Raw genomic sequence first — 6,352 nt, 5'->3', positions numbered from 1 at the left:
ATATTAGTCCTATATGTCGACGATATTTTGCTTGCTGCAAATGATAAAGGGTTGTTACATGATGTAAAGAAGTATCTCTCTAATAACTTTGAAATGAAGGATATGGGTGAGACATCCTATGTGATAGGAATAGAAATATTTGGTGATAGATCACAAAGATTGTTGGGATTGTCTCAGAAAGGATATATCAATAAAGTGTTAGAGAGATTCAGAATGGAAAAGTGCTCCGCAGGGATAATTCCAATCCAGAAAGGGGACAAATTCAGTGAAAAGCAATGTCCAAGGAATGATTTGGAACGTAAGGAAATGGAATCTATTCCCTATGCATCAGTGGTTGGGAGTTTAATGTATGCTCAAACATGCACTCGGCCGGATATCAGTTTTGCTGTTGGAATGTTAGGCCGATATCAAAGTAACCCCGGAATGGACCACTGGAAAGCTGCAAAGAAGGTTCTAAGATATTTTCAAGGCACTAAGGATCACATGCTCACGTATAGAAGGTCAGATCATCTTGAGGTGATCGATTATTCGGATTCAGACTATGCTGGATGTATGGACTCAAGGAAATCTACATTTGGGTATATCTTCCTAATGGCTGGAGGAGCCATTTCATGGAGAAGCGGTAGAGAGTCTACAATTGCTACGTCCACCATGGAAGCTGAGTTTGTGGCATGCTTTGAAGCCACAAATCATGCATTGTGGCTGCGGAACTTTACTTCAGGACTTGGCATTATAGATACTGTAGCTAGGCCGCTGAAGTTTTATTGTGATAATTCCGCAACAGTCTTCTTCTCTAAGAATGACAGGTATTCTAGAGGTACTAAACATATGGATTTAAAGTTCCTGTAAGTTAAAGAAGAAGTACGGAAACAGAAAGTGTCTATAGAGCATATTAGTACCAATTTAATGGTAGCGGATCCGTTAACTAAAGGGTTGCCGCCCAAGATTTACATTGGCCATGTAGAAAGGATGGGCATTATAGATAAGTCCTTGTTAATGTGATTATACCTGATGTATATATACATGTATGGATGTTTGCTCATTATTGTATGACACATTTGAATTCGATGAAAGTTTCATTTCCGTAGTTAAAGTTTAAGTTATCTATATTATAGAATGTACTTGTATGGTTTTGATGAGATAACTTGATGAGTCTTTGAAAGGTAAATGAAGACTCAAATTAAAGTGAGTTGGATTGAGATGATTGTGATACATGGAAGGGATCAGGTTGCCTCATATAATTTGTGACCGCCATGATTCAATTATTTCAGCTCAATTTAAAGGATGATGATTTGTAAGGTTCAATAAAAGAGCGCAAGTAAAGTTATGAATCTTGAAGTCATCACATGGACCAAGTGGGAGATTGTTAGATTAATTTAATAATCAATGTGGTCCATGTGCGTGAAAGTTACTAATCTGAATGAAAGTGCCTAATGTGATGATGGTTGGTAATTAAATGATCAGATTAGTGGAGGTTTTGTCAACTCCCTCCCCTCTCACTTCATGGGCAGTTTTCATTATATATAACTCCTCATAACATGCACATTAGGTGTGACAATTCCATTCTGAATATAAGGAATTCCATTCTGAACATAAAAGCTAGTCTCACGCATTGTTATAGAATAAAAGGAAGAAAACTGAGTTCCTAATCATCAAGGAACTCAGAAAGGGAAGAAGGAGAGGTGAAAACAAAAGGCAACAAGAAAGTGCCAACAAAGGATAGCAATGGAACCAGGTATTTCTTTAACACTTAATCACATGTAAATGTCATAGTGTCAAGATCCTAAATTAAGGGTTCTTGTGAACCATTAAAGGCTCAACATAAAGTTTCTCTAAAAGTTTTAAAAGCACTACCATGAGAACCCATGACCAACTAGTCATGAAAATCTTGATATCACACCTTCCACTAGGGGTGTTCGTGGTCGATTTGGTTAAGTTTTTAGGCAAAAAATGACCCGATTCAAACATATAATTAACATACAGTCTAGTCCGCCCCGGTCTGTTTATATTAAGATGTCCGATCCAAATATTATATGCAGTTTCAGTTCGGTTTGGATCGTATTGATGCACTTACATTCAAAACTCATAAAAATGACCAAATATTAAGCATAAAACAACAATAAAAATAGTGTTCAACAATATTAAAATGTGTGCAATAATAGTGTAAGTAAACAACATAGTAATAAACAGTAGGACAATAATAATAAAAGCAAAAAATGACAACATCAACAACAAGATAATAACAAAACAACAAAGCAACAAGATATCAACAACAACAATATGAGCACTTGCACGTAATTTTAACTGTAAGAGAGATTAATAACAATAATACTTTCACAACAATAAAATTGATAATAAAACACCTAATCAGAATCAGCACTTGAATCCTCTTTATTTGGTTGTGAAATTGACTTAAGTTCTAAAAAATGTATCAATATAATCAATATGATTTAAAACATAGCAATATATATATATATATATATATATATATATATATATATATATATATATATATATATATATATATATATATATATATATATATATATATATATATATATATATATATATATATATGTGTGTGTGTGTGTGTGTGTGTGTTATAGAATATAACAAATACAATATAGGTACAATTTTAGAGTTGAGACTTAAGATTAAGTTTGGAAGACACTTAAAAATATTACACAACTTAAACTTTACATACTATTTCGGTCTGGTCTGGATCGGTACAGATCGGTCTGAATCCAAGAGATGAAACCAAAATCCAGACCAGATCAATCAGTCTTTAAAAATAAGTCCAACATGATCCAAACACATTCGATTTTTGCAGTTTTGATTAATTTTAGATCGGTTTTCAGTTTTATTTTTGGACTAGTCTGGATTTGAATACCCTCCCTTCCCCATATGTAAGTTATTGAATGAAGAAATGCATTTGCAATAGATATTTTTATATTATATCATGAGATAAACAATATCTTATAGAAATTTATGCTTTTTGTTAATGAAACTATCGTATCTTCTACACAATTAAAGTAGAACATTGTTGGCTAAGTGCAAAAATAGTATATATACATTCATGCTAGCATAACAAATAAAGTTTTCAAGGAAGTTATACATGCCAAGTTTTTGGTGCTGAGGGACATCCTCTATCACTCCAGCATATGAAGCACGAATACGGATACGTGTGTCGGATACAATACATATCTAATACATTGACACGCATTTTTTCTAAATATAGGATATGACATGTTGAAGGATATGTGTATAAAATAATAAAAAACACATAAAATATAATAAAATTGTAAGTGTAAATCAAAATATCTAAAAAAATAACCAAAATAAAAAATATAATGGAAATTGAAAATCATTATCCTCCAAAATTCCAAGTACCAAAACTAGAAAATATAGTAGAATAATAAAATTACTTATTGTCTAGCCCTAGAAACAAAAATAATATCAATTTCATTTCCTCATTGACGGCGATGTTGTGGATAGGAGAGTCGGTATGGTAGACCAACTATCAGAGAGGCAATGCGGTGTGACGTATGTTGGTATTAGTCTTTGTGACCTTTAAATAAGTTGGTGTTTATTGAAATGAATCTATCTTATCCTATTTTATTGAAAACAAATCTATATTAGCTTATATTTTATTGAAAACGAATCAGATACGTGTCTTGATATTTATTTATTTTATTTTATTTTTTAACTTTTGGATACTCTACAGATATGTATTCTTCGCGAATTCGAGTGTACTCGTGTCGGATACGTGTCGGACACTGACACACGAGGATGTTCGACAAATCCATGCTTCACAGACTCCAGCCATTGTTGCAATAGGATGTTGTAAAACACCTTCTCCTTTCTCCTTATTATTCCACCCTGAATGCTTCCTTTTTATAGGGAGATTTGCTGAGTTTGTGCTAAGAATAGGACACTGTTTTCTGTTGTTTTGTGGGGTTTATTCATTGGTTTCATAAAAAGCATGAACGTTCATATTTTTATAACCATGCCTATTTATTTACTTTATTACCGTTATTAAAGTTGGCTAGGGGACAAAGATTCACTTTAATTGGTGTAAGTGGTAAATATAGGTTTTGATATTTTTTTGCTGTTATCCAACTTTTGATATTTAGTTAACCGTTCCAGCTAAATACATCAAGTAGTTGTGATCATGGTAGTCAAAATCGCGAGCTTACTCGTGAGATCGTCCGATCTTACGATCTTTAACACCCAACCCGTGCTCGATCTCAATTCTGGACACGGCTCCGTGAGATCGTGTTGGATCGTCGTGTTGGAGCGTAGGATCGGTTGAATCGACGATCCCGTCGATCCCATATTCACTCTTCTCTGCCTCTTTCCATCTCTGTTGTCTCTCAATCTAGCAATGATTCGTAAGATGGATGAAAGAAGTAGAAAGATAGGAACACAAAAAGATCATCAGAACTTCTTGTTCTGGTTTTGAGATCCAGCACACAGCAGCCATGGTATGTTTCAAATGAAGGGAGGAAGAAAAACGGCTGAAAAGAGAAAGAAGAAGAAAAACGGCTGAAGGGAAAAGTTAGGAAACCCTAATGGGCAACCCTAGGGAAAAAATAAGGATTGGGCTGCATGGACCTTTTTACAATCAGATTTAATCTTTAAAATATGGGTTTTTTTACAATCAGATTTATTCATTAGAATATGGGTTATTTTACTAATTTATCATATTTAACTAGCATATCAAAAAATAAGGATTGGATTTTAATATGAGTTTTTTTTTACAATCTTAATTTTATTCTTTAAAATACTGATTCTTTCACTAATTTATCTTATTTAGCTAGCATATCAAAAAATAAGGATTGGGTTGTAATATGAGGATTTTTACTAGCTTAATCTTATTCTTTTAAACATTGGTTTATTTAATAAATTAACCTATTCTATATAGATATATATATACATATATATATGAGTTTATACTTATATATTAATAAGTAGGATCTTACGAGTCGTGTTACGATTCTATGTTTACGATCTTTGACTCCCCTCCCGATCTTATGTAAAATCGCGATTTTAACTACCTTGGTTGTGATTATAAGATATTTGAAAACCAAACTACTAGTGGATATGACATGCTAAATTTGAAAATCTTACTTCACCCCAAATTCAAGGTTCTGCTACTTGAGTGATTTTAAGTTGACTACATATGTAGTAAACCCCAAAAGGCGACACAAGGATGACACACCTCTCATTGAAGTCAACTATAATAAGATGGCATACACATATTTCTCACTATATATTCTCTCTTTAATTATACACTTTTAAAAACTTGTTTGAACTCCTTTCTAAACACCCATCCAAGACAGTGCAAGGTCTGCAGTTTCCCATATTGAAGGTGTTGGAACAAATGAATCTTTGAGCTCTTTGTAGTGTTAAATGAAAAAAAAACACCTAATCGTATATTGGGTGGTGGGAATGCTTCAAGAGAGTTTATAACTAGTTTTTGCACTACTTGGGGTGTGCCTTAAGGGTACAAGAGTTTTGTGGTGAGAGATTATGTTGGAGAATATCTCCATCTGAAATCCATAGATTAAACGCGGAAGTCCTTATGACCATGACTTTGTTCCCATAACCTAATGTTTATGCCCATACATAAACCCAAATGGAATAACCATGGTCCAGACCGAAGAAACCCCAAACAAGTTCATGGTGAAGATGAAGAACATACCTTGTTGAGCCATTTCCGGAATCTCGAAGGTATGAGGGTGCGATGATCTTTCAGATGTTAGAGTCCGAATGGTTTTCCTTATGCTTCTCTAGAGGGGAATGAGAAAACCAAAAGCTTGAGAGTGTGTGTTTTGTTAGGAGAGGAGCCTTATGGTTATCTTATGTTCTATGCCTAATGGATGAGTTGATAGTGTTATATCCTTTTGGATAACACTATCCTCATCCTACCTTATTCTTCTCAACTTTACACCTGAAAACCTGTTGCTCTATAAATGGGGACCATAACTCATAAAAGTAACCCCGTAGTGGTTACTACTTTAGTTGCAATTATTCTGATTCAGTCCCTTCATCAAATCAGAAATTGTCTGAAGGTATCTACACTTATATTATTTCATGACACATATGCCCTTAGCCACCAAATTAATTACTGAAGATCATTTTATATTTTGGCTAATTACATAATGGCCATAACACAATCATAGAATTATATTTGTGACCCATAAATTGTCAGAAATTCTAACAATCTCCCACTGGTCACACATATGATTCTCCATACGTGTTATCCTTAATGTGCGCTTAAATATTGCCATTATGACTTAGGCATACCTAAATTATCCCGTCCATTAGTCCTGTCTCCATATCGAATCAC

This window comes from Lupinus angustifolius, chromosome LG14, assembly GCF_001865875.1.
Source record: "Lupinus angustifolius cultivar Tanjil chromosome LG14, LupAngTanjil_v1.0, whole genome shotgun sequence".
In the NCBI taxonomy this organism is placed as follows: domain Eukaryota; kingdom Viridiplantae; phylum Streptophyta; class Magnoliopsida; order Fabales; family Fabaceae; genus Lupinus; species Lupinus angustifolius.
Note: the sequence above shows the minus strand (reverse complement) of the source record.